Below are 22,651 nucleotides of genomic sequence, written 5' to 3'. Positions count from 1 at the left end.
ATGGTAATGTGTGCGTGTTGCATTGTGTTGTGACGTACTGTGTTGCAATTATATTGTGCTGAGTTGTTATGCATTGTAATACAAGTTTGTCAACTTGTATTTTTTGTATTGTGCTAAATTGCATTGAGCTGCAAATATGTTAGTACCGCAGAGACAAATTATTGTGTTGTAATGAGAACACTCTGCAGAGAGACGCGTGTGCTCTGGCAGACTGTTGTTGTCAAGGCACGCTGGTGTACTGATTATCCTTTGTCAGATAGTAAAGAATTATTACCGTCTTATCAGCCAGTCTAATCTTGTGGTCTCCGCTAAGCTTTGTCCCCAGACAGGTAACTTCAGAAAACAACCTCACAGATGGAGCCGATAAACTCCAGACCAGAGGGTGTCAGCGGGATTGTGGCCCCATGCAGGAGTGAGCTTCCCTCGGGCAGGGATAGAGCCCAGCCTGGGTTAGCTGGTTCAGAGCTCCAGAGCTGTGTGTGTGAGTGTGTGTGTGTGTGTGTGTGTGTGTGTGTGTGTGTGTTTGTGTGTGTGTGTGTGTGTGTGTGTATTAGTATGTGCAGACAAGCTGAGTGTCTGACTGTCCCTGGGCTTGGCTGTGCAAGTAGACACGTCCTGGCACTCTGAGGATCACACACACACATACACACACACACACGCACACACACACACACACGCACACACACACACACACACACACACACACACACACACACACACACACACACACACACACACTCTGACTGTAGACAGTGGGGGGTTAATTGCAGCTGAGGGTGCTTTTCCGCTCTATAATGTCTCCCAAAAAGAGAGGGGAAAAGGAGGAGGAAGAGGGTGGAAGAAGTGAACTGATAAAGAATAATGTGTACAGGTCCATGTCATGATAAACTCTCTGTATGCAAAACCTCTGTGTAATTTAATGTTCCTGCAGCTAAAGGGCCATCTTTCATTTAGCTACTGACACTAGAAACTGCTTTACACATGTGTATTGATGACGGAAATGCAAAGACTATTGCAGGAACCCTCGGTTCTCTCGTACACAACACAAGGAGACTGTCCCCTGTTGCCAGCAGACCTCACACACGATATCTCCTCATGGTACATAGATGTCTGTACTATATGACCTAGCAAGAATAAAACAACACATTTTTTAATTCTTAACCCACAAATACATGTCCTCACTGCTGCTACAGCTGAGCGTCCGAGAAAACGAACACAAAACACACATGGGCTCCTACGGTAGTGTTGTAGCTGGGATGACTCTCAGAGTGACACCTCATCTTCCAACAACCCATACAGGCCCACACAGGCCCACACAGACAGGGAAGACCAGAGCTTCTTTGAATGACAGTGAAGCAGAGAAAACTTGATGGCTCTAAAGGGAAACTCACAGTAAAAAAGTGTTTGAGATGATAGAAAGCTCGACAGCTCTAAATTTGGATTAAAGGAAGTTTGGGGAAGACACACAAACCTCTCTGCAAACGGAAACCACCTTGTTTATTTCCAAGGAACCTGTCTTCAGGCGTAAACAATATCTGCCACGAGTTGATCAACATGCGATGGAAATCCCACGATTACATAACTTGTGTAATTAAGTAGAAGGAAACACAGAGGGAGCGATGCTACCTGTACCTGCCGATGCCTGACCTTCTCTTTCCTACTCTCTCAACCTCAGCAAATGCATTTCCTATGAGAAGGGAACATTTGGTTTCAGAGAAAGAAGAACAGTTTCAACTCAGCTAGAAAACATGTTTTGATAAGAGGGGTTTAGGATATGTGAGACCCATTATTTAGAAAAAAAAACACTTCGTCCCTTCAGCCTATTACATTTTTCTTGCCCTTCTCTTCCACCTCGTCCTCTCTCCTCATCCTGCCGGCCTGAGGCGGGGATCAGAGCTGGTCAGGGATCTCCGTCTCAAAGAGGTTTCCTGAGACACACAGAAATATGAAGCACGAGAGTGTAACAGAGACAAGAGCGTATACTTTAAAATGAGGTGGAGTGAAACTTTGAAAAGAAGGGTGTTGTAGATAAAAGACACATTGAAACACTGGGCGTCAGCCACACAGAAACATAACAAGGAACCAATCAGGGATGGGAGAGAAACTGCTTTTCAGGCCAGTGTATGAGCACATCTGCCCAAACACACGCATGTGCGTGCACAGGTCTTTATTGGGAGTTAAAAGCGGTGTAGGAGTGCTGCGCTCTCTGTTGTCTGTGTTGCATGAGAAAGAACAAGATGCAGTTGAATACATTTATGTCTCCTTGTTTTTGTCTTGACTTTATAACGTCATCACTCGTCGTGCCCTCAAGCCTCCTCCTCAGCTGCTAATGTGCCATTTTTGGCTCTCCTTCCCTGCCTCTCCCTCAGAGAATAACCTAAGCTGTTATTTGAAAGAAAAGGTCATAGGGAAGATCAACATTATGATACAATGCAAATGATATAAAGGCACTGAAAGGGCCTAAATCACTCTCATATGCTCCTTATTGACTCTCATTAATCACATATTGCATTTCAAATGGTTGCCTTTTGTTCACCCAACCTCTATCATTACCCCGAGCTTAGGCTTGTTAACACTTTGGCATTGTTTCATCTACACATGGACAGCTTGTCACCCTGCTGCCCTCTGTCCCTTTATCCCCAGCCTCCTGCGGGCCCATGGCTCATAGCGGCACACTCCGACAAGCTGCTCCATCTCTGCCACCACAAAGGCATGTCGCCCGGCCCCTATTCACACCCATTCATCTGCATACAGGTGGTCGTCCCTCGCAAACACAGCGAGGCACACTTCTGCTGAAAAGCTTTAGCCCAAAGTCTGAATGAAGTGGCGTCTCTGCTCCGAGAAGCTATTTGGAAAGTCACCGTGGAAGGTGAGCTGTTTCCAAACGTGCAACAAATGAAACAAGCCACAAGGACACGCGTACAAACAAACTAAAACAATGTTGTATGTGTGTGTCAGTAGGGGGTAAATCCCCTCCCCTCTGGACTAACACTGTCTCACTATTCAGACCGCAGGAATCATTAACTCGCCCAGTCAACAGGCACACTTCGCTCGTTCACTCCCTCCCTGGCGCTCTGTCCTCCTTTCTGTCTCCCAGGGACTCTCACTCCCCATACACACACACACACACACACACACGCACACACGCGCACACACAAAACCCGGTGAAATATTTAACCAGGCTACTCATCTTGCATTGCCTCTGCCATCATTTGTTACACTGTATCTCCTTGTCTGTCTCCCTGCCTGTTCTCTCGACTCATCTGTTGTTTCTGTTGTCTTTCCTTCCTTTCCTTTCTTCTGTTCATCTGTTCAGTTATTTCCACAGAGCCTTCATCAGCCACTTGCCAAAACCTACTGGGTACATCTCTCCCTGATTACTTTACTTATTTTTCTTTTGTTTTCAGATTGCATTACGTAGCTCTACAATGTTTACCCTTTTATTCTCTTTCATGCTCTATTGCTCCCTTTCAGTTCTATGTCCTTGTTCAGGTTTGGTCCGCCCCCCACCCCCTCCCACCCCCTCCCTCCCACACACACACACACTTTACATCTTTTCTTATCCCCCGTCTGTTGCCCCCGACAAGTACCTCGGGCATTACATTTGTTAGGAGGGAATCCATTATTCTTCTCCATCCTCAAACCTTCTGTTCTCTTCATCTCTCTCTCCATCTCTTTTTGAATCTCTCTCTCTCTCTCTCTCTCTCTCTCTCTCTCTCTCTCTCTCTCTCTCTCTCTCTCTCTCTCTCTCTCTCTCTCTCTCTTTCCCTCTCTCTCCTCCGTGCCCCATGTCCTAGCCCTATATTCATTAACATAGTGTTAATGATCCCAGATGGACTGACATGTACTCTATGGGGGCGAAGTGTGAGTGGCTTCTTCCAAGGGTGTGTGTGGGTGGTTGTGTGTTTGTGTGTGCGCGTGCACGGCTGTTGGATACATGTGTGCATAGTTGTGTGGAGCCTATAGTTTATGTGCATGACTGTGTCTCTGTGTGTATGTGTGTGGGTATGTGTTCATTTCAGCATTTGAGTGAGAAAGAGACGGCTCTGTTAGGATAATATGCATCTTTTATGCCCTTCTTTAAGGATGCCAACAATAGAATTGCTCAGACGGCAGCTGAGGGATGTCAGTTCATCAGGAATTTGCTCTCCATTTGAATATAAAGTGAGTGAGATGAGTTGAGATACTTTTGCTTTAATGTCAAAAGACAGTTGTTTTGACAAACTGAACTCAAAATAAGCATTTCGGAAAAAACTCAATGTTTCATCACTTTAAAAGAAAGCTTTGTCATGCATATTACTTATTGGAAATAATACAATTTCCCATTTTCATGACCTTTCATTATTGCCATTACATTGGGACACCTGAGCAATTCATAAATTAAAATAAAGTGCTTCAGAATTTGAGAAATGTAAACCGTGTAAACTGTGTTCATGAGACATGAGGCGCTACAGTTTGTGACTCGTGTCACACTGTGTGAACCAAAACCACATAAATTAGCATCACCGCAAAGCCATGCTGTTTGACGACAGATGATGCACGACTCAACTTCTGTAACTACTCCTTTAAATAATGATTTGGACTTGTTAAGAATTATGTGAACCGACATCAAAATGCTGCAGCATTGTAATAATATATATATATATATATATATATATATATATATATATATATATATATATATATATATATATATATATATATGTATATATATATATATATATATATATATATATATATATATATATACATTAGTGTGTTTTTAGTGTGTTCAACAGGACAATGCCTCTGCTCAGAAAGACAGGGCATAAAGAAATGTGGTGTGACTGGGATGCAACGAGTAATGACCTGCACATTCATTTAACTCGTCCAGGATAAATGCTAAGAGCCCAACATCAATTACAATGTGCCTGAATGGAAGCAAATCTCTGCATCTACATTTTCAAATCCTTTGGAAAGCCACAAGCTCCAAAAGTCCACCTGGCTATGTAGCTTACATTGCGCATCTTAGAGCTAAATATACCACCGCACTGATTACCCATTAGGATTTATCTTTTTAATATTTTAAGTCATATGACCCTTCGACTCACAACTTGCTTGCTATGCTGAATGTGTCTATGGATAGGCCCAACGGATCAACAAGTTAGAGACGGCAAGAAGTTAATAGCCGGCTGCTAACCAAGTTCAGGCCCTCACTCACACACATAAACACACACGGTCTGCTAAGGTTACAATGTTACAGGTGCAAGGGCAAAGTGCATGTATGTGTGTCATGGATACGTTAGCATTCTCTAAATACATACACACATTGCCTGACCTCTCCAAATATAGCTTACTGCGCGCTCAGTCGTAGCATAAATCCCGATGTACACACCATGAAAGTTTCCAGAATGCGGACGGCGAAACGTACCAAACCACTCAACTTTATCTTTCAATGCATCTTTTTCTCTCAGTGTTTCTTTCTCTTCCACTCGTGGGTCCATCCAACCCAGTCATGCTGTTCCCTCTGCCACCTGTTCTGTCTCCCTGTTCTTTCTTTGTCTATCATTGGCATGGTCACGCTCATTGCATAATCGCACAGTCGCTTAACTATCAAGAACGCTCAGTCTGGCACTTGCCATGTCAGGGGGCTGTCCCTGTTCCCTTCTTACACATAAACACACTCAAACCGGGAGCTCATGCACACACACAGACACACACACACACACACACGCACACGCACACACACTCTAGGACTAATAAAGGCATATCTAATCTAATCTAATCTACATACATGCACATTAAATCAATCACTGCCTTTATCTAAACCATCATCGCTATCTCTTTTTTTCTTCCTGTTGAGCAGAAGTGTGGCAAAATGCTAATGTTCCAGTAAAAACACACCGGCAGACATAATTACAACCTCTAATGTAACACTGACAATTCCACCCACACTCAGCCACATATCTAGACTTTTCGTGCTCTTCCGTCTCATTTTGAAGGCGGTTTTCTTTGTTGCAGGTTTCTATACCTTCCCATCTTTTGTAAAAGATCCCTAAGATCCCATTGTGCAAATGTTGATAACGATAAGAGGACAAAGAGGAGTCATTGAGAATGGGAGCACAGATTTGATCCTCGAAGAGATTGTCTAATGAGAGACTGGAAATGATTGAGTGAGCACAGCCCATTAAATATGGATGTGCTTTCTACTCCAACAGGAGATGTGTATTGGTTTGTGCATTTTGTGCACCTCTTGGCAAAGATTGGTCACCATGGTGATCTCCTAAACCAGGGTCTTCATAAGTGGGCTGCAGCAATATCGAGTCCGGCTATCGCATCGCCACTGCACCACAAAAGCAAACACACATCTATTTGTCCTCATTAGTGAGGACTTTGTATTGATGATGTTTTACAATATAAAGATTCACTGGACAACTCTAATTGTGTCTACACTATGGCCTTTATGTTTATGTCCAATCCTGTTGGTTATGATATTAGTTTACACACTGCAAGTTTATCTTGTTTGTAGAAAAGGAACATGAGTGATCACACCAAGGCTAAAGGCTAAAGCTACGACACAAACGTAATGTCCTTGTTAATGTTTCTGGGCAGTTTAATGACACAAAGACATTTTTTTGTGGGTTTTCTTAGAGAAATTCGCACTCATGTATTTTTTTTTTGTAGATGAAAGTTAACACATAGAAAATCCTCCAATCCATCCATTATCTAAACCGCTTATCCTGTTTAGGGTCGCTGGTGCTGATCCCAGCTGTCAGTGGGCGAAGGCAGGGTACATCCCGGACAAGTTGCCAGTTTACCGGGCACATATATAGAGACAGACAACCATTCTTACTTACGCCTCCGGGAATTTTAGAGTCCAATTAACCTAAGCCGCATGTCTTTGGACTGTGGAAGGAAGCAGGAGAGAACCCACACTGACACGGAGAGAACATTCAAGCTCCACACAGAAGGACCTGCCAGACTGGGATCTGAACCCCGCCCCCTCTTGCTGTGAGGTAACAGTGGTAGCCACTACACATACACAATCTGTTACGTTCAAATCTCTCAATGCACAGAAAAACTATCTGCAGTGTTTGAAACAGGGATCTGCACAATCGAATGGCCATTTACAATTGAGAGGTGGGCATGTATTTAAACCTACGTTTGTAGGTTTTGGACGAGGGATTCATGCTCAACATGTTGACTTTTTACAGTGCTGCCAAATCTGATGAGCAGAGGGTCGTCCACACGAACATGTCGGGATTCTTCACTTGAGTGATTTATGGACGTGAAGTCACTGAAGTCATCCAAGTTAGCAAAGTGTGGACAGGTTGTCCGTCCAGTTTTTTTGATGACAGCAGGTGATAGGTTGAGGAAAGGTCAAGTCACTTTTGGAGGTTATCGGAGAGTTAAAACAGGCAGTGAATGAAAGTTCAGTTTAGGCGGTGGTCTCCCCTCGAGGTCTTAACAGCTAACAGATGGTGTCCTCTCCCCGAATGGACTAATGGAATAAAATAGCCTGATTCAGTTCGACACACGCACAAACACTCATTGATCCTGCGAGGAAAGAGGCTCATGGGGATCTGATGGATGTTTTTCACGTCATTCAGTTGCAAAGAAAGGGAGGTTCTTTTGGAGAAGCCTTCTCATCAGGGACTCTACTCATTCAACTAAAATGTTCTTTTCCGATTTGGGCTTTCATAAGCTGTCAGAGACGGAAAAATGCTCAAGAACAACATGTCTTACTCACTGTGGCATGATGCAAAACTAGTTCCACCTCAAAAAGGAATGTTATGATACTTGATTTTGACAAAGACAGTAAGACTGGAATTTAACTCCAAACTAAATTAAAGTGGGAATGGTGCATGCTTGCAAAGTGGAAACTTAAAATATGATCATATTTGGTCATATGATTGCTGCCACCTGCATCGGCTTGTGGGCCAAATCTGTTAAAATGTTTTGAAAACATGGAACTGCAGGATCTGGGTGTAGCACTGACTTAAGACCTGAGATATTGAATGATTGTGTTTACTAGGATTCCTACGCCCGGTACATAGTACACAATATATAGAACATTTATTTTTATTCAGAGAAACTTTAAAGGAAAAAAAAAACATTGGCAATACATTGCGAAGCCTCCAATAAAGGCTGACCCTTACCTCTTCCTTCTGACCATCAATGTCGACAGTGGAAGAACGTCATGTGATACAACCCCTTAGCCAGAGGTCAGGTTATCTGGTCAGAAGGTCAAACAAAGAACAGCCAAGAAGCCATACCGGAGGGGATTACTTACCTCCTCAAAGTCTCTATTGTCACTCTTATGCGATTAAAACCAATCGCATTACGGGGTGCACGTCTATACGGGGGGATAAGGTACGAAGAGGAGCCGCAGTAAGTCTGGTTATAACAGGCTTAAGGTAAAGGCTGTGAGCATCAAAGCGTGATACATCTGCTCTCCAATCTTTTGTATTTGTCATATAATCTGTACAGCACCTCACTTCTGAAATCTCACATCTGTTATAAAGGTTGGAGAGACAGAGTCAAGTATTAGAATGCATCACGTGGCATCATAGAGGACTCGTCTCAGTGCGTGTGGGACCCCTCCTGTCAGTACTCTTCTCCTCTCCGTCAATGGAAAAAAAGGATCTAATCCCATTATTGGGTACGATACTTAAGTGTATTAACGTCACTGGCTCTGTTTATCACAGGGATGTGTGTGTGTTTGATGTGTGTACATTCAGCACACGCTACAGTGTGTTCTAGTATGAATGATGGCGTGTGTCAGTGCATTGGCCTAAATCAGTCAAAAAAAGATGTCAGATTGGGAAATGATTACTGCAAACAAAAGAAATTGTTCATGCCCTCATCAACATCCCATCAGACGGATTGTTTTGAGGCCTGCGTGTTGTGCGCAAGCTTGCGTTTGCATCATGCGAATGTACATTTCATAAACACACGTCAACTGTTCACTCTATGTCATCATGTTTTCTTTCTTAGATTTTGGGATCTTTTAAATTGTTTATATAACGTAATTAAATGTGTGCTTTCCCTATCAAAGGATCTTGGATTGTGGGAAGATGTCTCCTTACTATTTTATATTTGCAATGTGCCATTCTGCCTCAAATAAATGTATTATTCTTCATTGCAAAAAGTAGTAGTGTTTAATGTAACGCTGCTTGACTCACAGAGCCCCACAGGTGCATTTAGCATTCATCACCAACCAACACTGATATGGATTTTACTAAAATGTCCACTTTTGAAATTGATTTGTACAGCTGGCCTTCACTCCGCTCAGTGTATTTTCTGAGCATAAAAAACGTGTAAAAATACGGAGCAAACTTGAAATTTCATTAAAGTAAGCTTGGTGGATGATATGAATGCCAAATTAATCAGTGAACCCTGACGGCTCGGAAAAGCTCTCAAGCCGGGCTCTCTCAAGGTTGACTTATTCTGCGAGGTGTGTATGTTTGCTGATAAGCGAGTCAACTGTAACCTGTCTTTGCAATTGCTAATTTTGCAGAGACATTTGAAGTGGAATTTTGGAAAGTGTAAAGTGTAGCTCGGCATATGCAGTTTACACTATGTTTGTTTAAGCTTCATGGTCAGCAGAGAAGTTGAGTGTTTTCTCACTATTCTGGGAAAAAAAAAACAAACTTAATTGCAGTCCTTCACTGTGGTTAGCTCACTGTGGTTCAGGGCTGTACTCATGCTCACACTACTCTCTATTTCTGTAACACACACACACACACACACACACACACACACACACACACACACACACACACACACACACACACACGGTCAAGGGACCAATTCCTGTAGTTTTGCATCACCTCTTTGCTGGCCTCCATTCCATCATGATCGCACTGGAAATAATTCCCCGACTACAAATGGCTGCCAACTGGGTTGCTGGTTCAATTCCCTCTCCAGCTGTTGTGTCTGTACAAGCAGCGCAGAGAAATGACCGAAGATACTCAATAGGTCAGCTCTGACATTTCTAATTACAGAACAGGACATAGCAAGGAGAGCGCTTTTAAAGGGCCAGTGTGTAGCATTTCGGGGATTTGTGTAAAACTTTGCCATTTTTCAATGTTCGATTGTTTCGGAAGGCATGCGGCTTGTGAAAAAATGGGTCTAATATTTACAGGGTAAGTATGGAGTGGAAACATTTGTCATAATTGTGTTCACATTCACTTCCCCCATTGAACTCCATTGAGAGGCAGTGACGCAAACACACAAAATCAACTCTCAATAGTGTCTCTTGTCTGAACCGTCCACGGTTGCACTTCTGCAGCCCAGAACGCTGGCTGTAGATAGGGACCCTTGTGTTTTGGCATCAGCCACCATAGTTCTCCTACACATAGTAGACATTTTAGTTGGTCTCCATCTGCAGATTATGCAAAATACCCACTCGCCCTTTGTCTGCTCAGTTTAGTTACTTTCCCATACAACTAAACTGCAAGCTCGCAAACAAACATATTTTACTCACGGATTACGACTGCATGTGGTTAACGTTGCAAATTGAAAAACAAGACAAAAAAACAATAACTTGGTTATTAGAGGCATCAACACTACTTGGTAAGGGTGAGTAAAACATCATGGGTTGGCTTAAAATAAGATTTTTTAAAAACTTATTTAAATTATGAACGTCAATTAAAAAAAGTAAAAGCTGACTCGAGACGTGAACAGTGGTCCTCTGCTAGCTTGCCTCACATATCCACACTAACCTCCTCATATGCAGACTAACATTAGAAACTTATTTGTATCTGCGCAAAAACAAACTGAGGCCTAATCTGGGAGAACATGTATCTCCCTCAAAACTGGGAATGTATTTTTTAGGAGACCAGGCTGTCAGACTGACTGCCATAATTACAATCAGGCTGAATTCAGCCTGGCACAGCCTGGCCCCGTCTATAGGGCAGCGGTGTTAAACCACCCATGGCTCTCATTAGAGGACATGGGCTAATGAGGGCATTTCACACACATCCACTGGGAACACACACACACACACGCACACACACACACACACACACACACACACACACACACACACACACACACACACACACACAGACAGACACCGTGTCCAGAGTTCACTGCTTTTACTGCATTCTGGCAAGCTTAATTTCACACTTTTGCCTCAAGTGACAGACACCCTGAGAGGGGTGTGCTTTTAAATAGAGTTGTTATGAATGGAGCTGGGAAAGAGCCAATTAAGAGTGTGTGATTCTAATTATGCCATTCATTTTACTGCGCTCCAGACCGCAAGGGGACCAGGGAGCGCAGGAAATGAGCAGGAGAGTGAATTTTAAGGCAGAAAATAAAATGGTGGAAACAGGTAAAAGAGGAAATGTTTCTAGAAATACAAGGAAATGGGGTGAATGTAAGGAGAAAGAGAGAGAGAGAGAGAAAGAGAGAGAGAGAGAGAGAGAGAGAGAGAGAGAGAGAGAGAGAGAGAGAGTGAGAGAGGCAGAAAAAGAAAAGAGGGATGGGGTGAGGGCAAAGGGTAAGGGGGTAACCTGATCTCTGTCCTGATAAAGCCACATTTATTTTGGAGGGTAACAGAAACAGCTTCATGTCACTATGCAGACCTACGGGCCTGGAGAGGAACGTCTCAGCCTGATAACGTCAGAGAGAGTAAATGAGGTAGAAATATATAGATTGGGTTCAGCAGAGAAGAAATTGTTAGATTAAAAAGAGAAAGAAGTGACAAGTTACAATCACACTAAAAAAAAAAAAGGAAGGAAGATCTGAAAGTTGACTGGGGACCGAATCAACGAAGGACCAGAAAGTCAAATACAGCAACCAATTAATGCACTGCCACACGGCCCCGACAGCAGAACATGTACATGAGCGGCTGTTGAGAAACAGGTGAAGTCAATTCAAACTGTTAATGAAATCACAGTTTTTTTTTAGGTAGACACACAAAGCACGCACAGTCCTGGACGATAGTGGTCACTGGGGACTGGGTGGTCTATTTCTGAGTGTTTGGGTGGAGTGCATGTGCTGTGGGGTTGAGCAATGAGGTGTTTGACTCTTGTTGAACTACGTCTGTGCTTGTTGGCAATGCCAATGTTTTATTAGGATTGGTGTTGACTTTTCTGGAGAGAATGACTTAATGTGTGGACATACAGCAGACTAAACAAGACCGGCATCACTCAGAACGTTTGTCTGACAAACTAAAGAAAATATTGGCTAAAATAAAGAAGAGGGTGTGCTGTATGTACATATGGAGTAAATCCAAGTTGTCTGTGTCCATCGGAGGGACGGTCGCGTGACCTACATCTTACTGTCCATAGATCCAGACAGCTAACAGTAGGCTAAGCCCGACTTAAGCACAATATTATGGACACCTATTACAGCTTAAAGGATCCCGCTCCACAGTGTTAATACAGCCGTCAAAAAAATGAAGGCTGCCCATTTACTTGTGTGAATTAAGCAGAAAGATGTTTTCCCAGACATTCCCTGACCCCTGTGTCCCTAATGCATGTTTCCGTCTACTCTATGTCTCTGCAAATTAAGGCCTGGTTATTACGGACAGATCTGGATCGGCCTGCTTGGTCTCTGCGGGTCAGAAGGATCAGACAGATTCAGACAAACTGACTTTAATTGACGGAGAGAGAGAGACAGAAGGACAAGACAGTAAGCTCTCCGACTCACATTTCTATCAAAAAGCCACCTTCACCTGTTTCTGTCAAGCCTGGGTTGTGGAGAGATGAAAGGATCGGAGAGGTTTCTGCAAACAGAGAAGGACGGATGTAGGAATGGAAAAAAGGGGAAGAGAGCAGATTGTAATTAGGTCCTACTTCTTACTGGTCTAGGTTACCTTGGCAACAATGGATATAGCTGGGTAGTATTATGGGATGGATGTATAGGATGTAGAGATGGTGATTTACTCTCATCGTACAAGCTGCCAACAAAACGCTCGTGAAAATGGACGCTAATGAATACACCGTATCAGAATTAATAGATAGTAGCATGTACGTAAATAATCACTGACTGCAAGTTACCATGACGTATGTGCTCCCGCCAAGCCAAAGCACACGTGTAAGTGTACGTGTAAGTGTACGTGCGTTAGATCATGGCAAGCATTTAAAGGAACTATTAGCCGGGTGTGTGCACACCTTGTCCCAGGACTGATAAGAAAGCCAGAGAGAAAGAGATATAAAACAAGAGAAGGAGTTGTACTCGTTATCATAACTCAATAAAACTTTTATCTTACAAGTATGTGCAAAGTTCACCCTGTTTCTCAAGAATAGACTTTGAAAGTTGGGTTGTTTTGGCCGAACCGACGATGTAAATTGTAAACCCAGCTCTGAAACCTTTCTTTCTGCGAGTCTGGCTGGAATCCATTTAACTCCCACAGAGACAGGCACAGCAAAACTCACACAGGCACTATTGTCCCTTACTCAGACCGCCATTGTCTCTGTGTGAGCATGCATGTGCATAGTTATTGCCTTGTGCACTAGTGTGTGGAAGGTATCTGTTAGTATATGTGGGTTATGTATGCATGCCATAATGTCTAAGGATAGGACGTGTAAAAGAGTAAAAAGAGTTCAAAACCTAGATGTAGTAATGTGAAAATATGAGACAGAGAGCCAAAAAAAGCAAAAGCAAAAAAGCCAAAGGAATACAGAGACGCAGAGCGAAAAATGGGAGAAAAAAAAGGAATCAATCATTTTCACGTTGACTTGATGTTGATATGGCCGACAAAAAAATGTTCAAAATCCATGTAAAAACAGTACAATCAGAATGTAATCATTTCAGTCTGGCCAAATAGTATTCCCATATTACCAAAGGAGGAAGAAAATTGCGAAATAAATTAATAAAAGGCCAAACTAGCCAAGTATTTCTGTGGCCTTTTGTCTTATCACTCATTAAACAAGGTGAGCTCATGTCTGCTGGTGAGGCGGGTCATTGATACTACACTGTTTACATCATCCAGAAACACTACTCCTGTTTACCTCACTCTCTGCTCTGTTTCCCTTCATCTGACTCAACACCAACACGAGTGTCCACTCCTGTGTGATGCCATGCGGCTGTCAGCATTATTCCAGGCTCTGATACTAGAAACCTTACACCAAGCACTAAAATCTATGATACCAGTTTGGCACTCTCGTATTCCTGCAAATTGTAGCTTGCCCGTTCTTGTTAGCTCAGACTGTGTTATTGGAGGTTGGATTTGGTTTCAGGAGACAAGCCGACTGAGCTGAATAAACATAAGAATGCTATAAATCTGTGAAGCGATAGGTGCTAAGAATCTCACTGAGAAGTGAGAATTTCTTTTGTATTGTACTAGATCTTAAGCCATAATATCCAAGGCCAGACTAAATGACTGGCTACTTTGGCTGCATAGAATTACAGTTAATATTAAACTATTACTATTATAAAACTATTTATTTAATACAAAGAAAGGCCTTGCCTTTTGTGAAGCACTACTTACGCACTGCCAATCCATTACGTTACATTTCATTTAGTTGACGCTTTTATCCAAAGCGACTTACATTTTTGCTCTATACACCATTGACACAGCAAAGGGGAGCAAGTGAAGTGTCTTGCTCAAGGACACATTGACGAGGACTAGTGGACTTGAACCACCGATCCTCTGTTTGAAAGACTGAAAGACTGAACCACGGTCGGCAATCCAGTGAGTGTTAAGTTTTTCGCCGAAAGTGAAATGAGAGGAATGAAAGCACTCTCGTGTCTATATGCTAAATATGTAGTTATCTCCAGCATACGTAGCTTAGCTTAGCTTGAACAGAAGGGTAACAGCTGGCTCGGCTTTCGCCGAAAGTCCTAAAATCCGCCTACCAGCAGCTCTAAGAAAGCAGATTAACGTATTTTGGAAATGACAATTTTTTTTTCCTTTGAATACATTATATATAAGGTAGGATAACTAAGCGCAAATGACAAACTTTTGGGTTCGCAATAATGAGCTGTACTAAATCTATTCACCAAAAGTCTAACACTACAGGAACCAGTGTGGCCCGCTGTTGATTCTAGGTCAGAGAGGATCAAAGGCTCTGGTCGCCCTCCTCCTCGTTTCACGCTTGTATCAATCTCGGTTTGGCTTCGCTGGCGTTTCCTCGTACCACAGAGCTCTCTGTGTCTGTCAAGACCCAGTTTGTCTCAGCTCAGTGATGGATCTGAACCTAATTCTGTTTGTGTCCAAAGGGAAACAATTAGTTCAGTGTGTGAGTGTGCGTGAGTGTGTTTGTGCTCGATGCTCGGTGTGTGTGTGTGCCAACATGAGAAGAGCAGGCGTTCAAGGCCGTCGCTGAACAAACTCATTAACCGTTCATTTGTTAGAACTACGACAGAACAACAATATAGCCCAAAAGGGAGAATGGAGAAAGATTTGAGAATAATGTGGGAAAAAGAAAACGAGGCAGGAATTCAAAACCAAAAGAGGATGAAAGTTTGTTCGGGCTTAATGATTGCAGAACCGTTGTTGCACCCACGCACACACGCACGCACTCATGCACACACGCACACACGCAGGCACACACTCACGCACTCAACTTGTTTTTAATTTTTTTGACAATCATTTTTAATAGTTTGTGTATGTATATATTATTTTGTGTTTTGTGTATTGTCTTGAGCTGTTTGGACCCTGAATTCACCTTCAGTGATCAATAAAGTAATCATCTATCTTATCTATCACACACACACACACACACACACACACGCACGCACGCACGCACGCACACACACACACACACACACACACACACTGATATGCATGTGATGTTACAAGTGATGGAACTGATGATACTAATCAGATCCTTTCACACCATGTTATTGTCAAATGAACTGTGACAACAGCAGGGCAGCTGGGCGGAAGAAGGGCTGAGCTGTGCTCGTGGGCGCTCTTCCCCAGTCATTGAATAACATAATCAGTAAATTTATTCATAAACACATTATATAAATTGCCATAACTAGGCCTTTTGAAATATATCACAACACATAAAGTCATCATCTTAAACTCAGTATGATATAATCTCTATATATTACAATGAAGTGAAAATACACTACTTTCACAGTAAAATAATAATAATACTTTCACACTATAGTATGCAACTCCTGATTATACTTTTAAATATTCATACAAAAACCACTATCATTGTGCACCGTTGTGTCTACATATCCTTCACCTAATGGCGTACCCAATATCAGCAGTAATTATTCATTTCATATCACGATAAGATCTTTTATGGCTGCTCACCAGAAGTGTTTATGATATTTTTCGCTCATATGATACCTTTATACCATTATGTAATAGAGCGTGTGAGCCTGTACAGAGTCTCTCTACATAATGGGTCAGCGATTTGTCTGCCAGTCACAGGTGCTGCTGCAGAGAAGGCAATATAATCACAAAACACCCACAACAGGTTAGCTCAGAGTACACAATTAGCTCTTAGCTAAGCGTCATGGGTTTAGGATTTTCTATTTCAGGGTTTCGGTTATTGGAAGGTGTGCAAATGGTATCACAGAGATGTATACTTGTTAATAAAGTGTCTACTTTTGTACTATGCACTTATCACAGTTGGTGGTTTCAGTTATTGTGCAACAAGCACCTGCCTCTGTGTCTTGTCAATTGCAAAACAAAATGTAATGCTACTTTAGTTGTGTTTACTCCTGTGTGTGTTTGTGGGAAATCACTTACTGAGGTTGAATAAGACAAGAAAGACATGTTTCTGAGCAAACATAAAAACAGTGTGAACAATCTCCAGTACAATACTGAACGGAGAACTAGGACCGGATCTACTTTTTGGGTCATGAAGTAAGTCACCATCTCTCTGCCTGCATATCCAGATGTTGCCAGATTGTTATTTCTCTCTCTCTCTACCCCTCAGCTATCATCCCTCATCCTCATCCTTCACCCTTCTGTCCTGCCCTACTGACTTACTGCTGTTGATTTGTGTAATCCCACCTTTTATCTCTTTTCTCTCTCTCCCCTCAGCCGAGTCTTCATCATGTATTTGTCCGTCCATCACTCTAACCCTTTAATCTCATCTCCGATTCAAGTGGTATTTTTGGACTTGTCATCTATAACTCATCTGTGAAGGGCGAGAGTGTATTTATAGCTTGTAAACTAGAATATTACAACCCTCCAATTGACACGTGTGTTAATATGGAGTTGATGCCAAAATTAATCATGGACAGCCTGCAGGATGTGTGTTAATGAGGCCTTTGAATTCATTGCAATGTACCACGTACGTATGTGTGTGTGTGTGTGCGTCTTGACTTGTGTTGTTTTATCTGGGTCTTTCAGTGGAAGTATGTTACACAAACTATTGTGTCTGTCCTTATAGAAGACCTAGAGAAGAACATGTGATCAAATCTCCCATTGTGCGTTAAATCACATAAAGACGTTCTGTACAATTAACCCATTCTTCATGCTTAACACAAAACTGATGTTTTCTAATCATTTCAATATGTGTTCCAGATGAAACTAAGTTCAAATCTATTGCTATAAACCAACGGCACCAACCAAAGGAGAAGGCACAATTTACCTGAGTGAGTTTTTTTTTTCCAGAACAATTTAATGAACAATGCTGGCACTGGTTATTTGTAATAGATTGGCGAGGAGGTAATCATTGTCAGTCAATGTTGGATTGGATACGTGGGTGTACCGAACAAATGAGCAACAAGTGTGCCACATTCCAATTAAAACATTTTAATATATGAGCTGCCTCATACATCTACAGATAGGCCCTCCTTAATCCAGGAATCTGGTTTCCAAAATGTTTTATTTGATTGTTCTAAAGCCTACATACATACATGGAGGCCTGGAAAGGGAACTGACTATTGATGTTGCACATGACTCACCCTTTTGTCGCACTTCTGTGAAAATGTCAAGTAATAGGGGGCACATTGTCTCACACTTTATGGCTTTGACTTTCACTTACTGTATTCTGACCCCAAATATTGAACTGGTGCTTTAAGGCCAATAAAAGAACCATCCAATTGGAAAGTGGACTTGCATAGTCGACTCCTCACAAATCACTCCGTGCCTTCCTACAGCAATTCAACGGTCCTTAATGATCGGGATGACTGTCACCAAAAGATTCATTTTGAGGGAATGGAAATCCCCCTCTCCCCTTCCTTTCAGAGATGGATGGCTGACATGATTTCAATCATAAAGACGGAAAGAATTCTTGCTGGAGAACTCATTATAAAAATCTTGGCTATCTGGGACCAATATCTTGATCTGAAGCCGGGGGAGAGTGAGTAACACAGCTAATTTATCATGGCCTTTCCTTCTAGTGCACAGCAGTGCACTGAACTACTGGTCGCCATTAACTATGTTTCTGTTTTTTCTTATTTTTATTTTTTTAACATATCTCAGTTTACCTGTTACTTGACTGTTTTTGTGGATTCATCTTCTTGTTTGAAGTGAATATACAGTGCTCAAAACATAAATAAATGTTCTCAGACTGCGTTCCTGAGGGCAGATCATAGCCTTCTGTCAGCTGAAATCACATTTCTGGAAACACAGAAATATTTACCGGAGTGTAATGATGCACACCGTTTTGTTTTTTAATCGAAGGCTGCACAGGAACCAGATGTGCAACACCAGAAAATAAGATTTAATTCACATGCTGTTATTGTACCTGACTAAAAAGGCTACATTTTCGTTGTGCAAACACAGTTAGCGAAAAGTTTACTGATGGAAAGGACAAAATTGTAATTTCAATAAGACAAAGTTTAACTGAAAGGGAAAAACAACCAAGAAAAGAAAGCTGCTGCCTCCCAGTGAAGTGAGCTTCCAACTCCTTCTGTCCTGAGCACGAGCAGAGAGAAACAGAGCTGGCATCCACATCATTTAAAATAATGAAATTACCATTCATGCCAGATTTCCAAGTTTACTGCTTGCGTCACAATGGGCACTCATTACTTACCAATGAGCACACCAATTATAACAGAATGTAATTTACTGCACATCTTATCTCTCTTCCTACACCTCCACGGTGTCCGACCCAGCGCGGCAAACCTGTTCACTTTCCTTGATTGAGCAAATGATCTGACCCGACGTCAGCCAGAGCAACGACAAAATCAATTTAACAAACCAACTAAACACGCCTGACTGATGTATACGCCTTCATTGATGATGTATCAAATAAACTAAAAGATTGGAGTGAAATCAAAAATCAAGCAGACACAAAAACAGAGTTAATGCTGGGTACAAGGCAACCTTTTCATATTGATAAAACACTTTCAATGATTGCACAAACTGGCAAATTAACAGATGGCAATCCTCCTGTTTGCATGATTGAAGTACGTATTTTTGTTTTCTAGAGAGAACAGAGGGAATTCTGGACGACCACACCGTGCTGCTCATAGCAGCCATGCACCTTTGTGTAATGCATTTGGAGGAGGCTTGTGTTTTGGGATAGCTGTTTAAAGGATGGGATGGCTTGGTCCACTAATGCCCCTCCAGCAACACAAGGTGTTTGCATCAGGATGGACTGAGGATGAGTCTCCTGTGTCCAGGACTGCTGGATACCTCCATCTGATAGCTCCCGGTAAGACGGAGGCTTTGTGGAAGTAAAGAAGCTCGGTATCCATAAAAACATAAATACATTTTGTATTTCTGTGGACCTTTTTTGTTGTTGTTGCAAAAGCCTGGTGCCGGTTTGATAAGACAAACACTGGATGAGGCAAACATAGCAGTGCATTGCAAATCAAAGGTTGCAGATTAGAAGTGAATACCTGTCCTTCAGCTGCTGCTTTTGGAAGGCTATGAAAGGAGACGTCTTTGCATATCCTGTCAGCAGTTGTAGATAAGACATATTAGTAAGAATTTCCTCATACTCTAGCATAGTCATGTTTCTCTGCTGCAGTATTTCAGTCAAGGTTTATGTGATTTTGTGTCATGATATAAGGAGGAGACAAACACTTTTAGGATATTTAATTAGGAAATTGCAGTTTTGTGATTTCGTAACAACCCATATGATGTGAAATGTGTGCAGGCTGAACTATATTTGCTTTTGCAGACACAGTTACCACGTCACTCGTGGATAATGTGACCAGCATTCAAACAGTGCCCTAAGGCCCAGAACAGAAAGTAAGCATAAGCACAAGTGCAAATTTTAATCCGCAGCGAACGGCTCAACAGCAAAGCACACTACATTATAATTTCAACAGAAAAATATGACGATCACAAATGCAGACGGAGAACTGAATGGGTGCTTCTGTGAGTCATGAACTTCCTTTAGAAAGCAGATTGAAGGGAAACTTGAATATTACAATTTGGAGTAAAGATAACTACACCTGATAAATATACATTTACAGTGACGCATCTGGAGAACTTTTCACTTTGATTCAAAGAGAAACCAATAGTTTAGATTTTAGAGCAGTTTGAGCATCGAGGGACTCGAGGCCTTGCCCCAATACAAGAGATCAAAAAGGAGTTACGTTTGACGGATTGTGAAGGAGAAAAGCATTACAAAACACATCTATAGATTAGATAATACAGTTCATCGCTAACACAATTTTGCAGAAGATAATGTCTCTAATACGTTTGACCTCTGGGTTAGTGGCACTGTATTGCAGCACATTGTGAGACTGACAAGATAAGGATTTGTGTGATCTATAAAAAATAATGCGACCTGAATAACCCTCGATAGTGCACACATTTGTGTGTTACACAATGGTTGTAATACCCCACTTCTCATTGTCATGTCATTGTCTCTGACATTTGGTTCATGTGAAGTTCAAAAAGGTCAGAACAGGGCAAATCAGGAAAAAAACGGAGTTATGAAACTACTGGAATGCAATGAGCCATAGCCTTCAGTTTAATCCCATTATAAAGAAGCAACTCGCATTAAAACAGCAGAGGATTTATGCTGATCATTTAATGAATTGAAATATCTGTAACTTGGGGAAATAACTCAATCCTAGAAAAACATGAAATCTCCATTTTGGAAACTGTAGCTTTCTAACATCAGCTATTTATCCTCACATCCCAAAAGGTTGACCCCGATAACACAACTTTGATTCAAAATGTACACAGGGTTCAGATTATGTGTGATGCAGCTCAAGATAAACCCCAAATCCTGAAGGAGATTTCAAAATGTAGAACTTGAGCGTTGATCGACGGTAACTTCCCCCCATAAAGAGAAAGGGCGCTCTGGGACACAAGGAAACCTCTTTCATAAACTCAACATGGAGCTCCTGCAACATTAAGCCATTGCTGATTTGTAATTACACGAGATAAGAAGATGAGTGGGGGTTTAGTGCTTGTCTTGACTAAACGAGAGAGGCTATTTGTGTTCCAGGGGGCACCGGATGATACACTCATTTTACGGGCTTAGCCCACTGCGCTGTCTGTTCAGAGCTTCGGGGACAAGGGAGGATGTTTCACTCAGCCTCCGCATGCTTCCACGTGGTAACAGATACACGTAACAAGCATGAAAACCTGCACACAGCATCACATGTATGGTGCACATGGAATGCCACGGGGACAGAAGGATATGTGTTGCTCATCTATTCCTTTTCGACACCTAAATGCACAATAACCTACATTGCGATGATGCAGGTCACAGCCCCGGAGAGGTTTAGTAGTCAGCGTGTAAGTGAGTGTTAGTGTGTGTGTGAGACTGCAGTTCAGCCTTCCAGGACTCAACCAGAAGGCTTTGAGACGTGATCATCCCGTATCCTTGCAGCTGAGGCATTTTGATCAAGAAATGATGCAGTAAATGTATAGATTTAAAGAGACGCTGAGGGACAAATAAAGAATAGTACACTGTTGTGATCAGTGAGTGAGAACCCAAAGGCAGACGCCTGGAGGTATTTCCAATGAGGGTGATGGTAGAGGAGGAGCGGCGGAGCGAGGCAGAGGGAAGGAGGGCTGTTGAGGAGCAGGCAGGTGAAACAGGTGGATAGTCCGGGGGGGCGAGTTGAAACAATGACCTGGATTGAGTGAAGAACTGACAGGTGAACTGAGGAGAATCAGGTGTGCAGACTGGGAGGCGGGATGAGCGATACTTTACTTGAAAGCAATCAGGGAGCAAGGCAAATTAATGGAGAAGCCACGCCCACAGCAGCGACAGAGACAGAGAGAGACAAACAAACAGGGGAGAAGTGGAAACAACAGACAATGGGGGGAAGCGAGAGCACAAACACAGCTGATATAAGGAGAACTGAGGGGAAATTGCCAAATGATGGGCATTTTGACAGGATTATCAGCACTGTTTCCTCAAGATGGAGCTGACAAATAAGCATCACTGGGAATTTTAAACTTGCCGGACTGAATTAGGAATGAAAGAGAGCGATGGAGAAACCACTTTGAAACAAGCCGAGTTTATGCGCTCAAATCACTCTTTGCTGCACAAACTGATAAGGTATTTTAATTAACTCGAGAACTGGGGTTCATTTAAAAACATATTACACTTTGACAGCATAACATCCCAGGAAAATTAAAAATGTTAAATGAGTCTCAGTTTGGTCTCATATTTTGCACGAGTCAATTTAAAAATCGACAGATCTGCGAAAGTTTCTCCTCAGAGAACAAGACAGAAGCACCACTTGAAATATTGTGTTGACGATGTGTTCATATGTTTCCTATATGTGTTCATATGTTTCTTGACAATAAAATAAATTTAAAAAGTCTTCTTTAACTAAGACCAAAGTGCAACTAATCAACTAAGAGGGGACAGCCTTGTCT

The sequence above is a fragment of the Clinocottus analis genome, unplaced genomic scaffold, assembly GCF_023055335.1.
Source record: "Clinocottus analis isolate CAN_PGR_092001 unplaced genomic scaffold, fCliAna1.0.p SCAF_9, whole genome shotgun sequence".
In the NCBI taxonomy this organism is placed as follows: Eukaryota; Metazoa; Chordata; class Actinopteri; order Perciformes; family Cottidae; genus Clinocottus; species Clinocottus analis.
Note: the sequence above shows the minus strand (reverse complement) of the source record.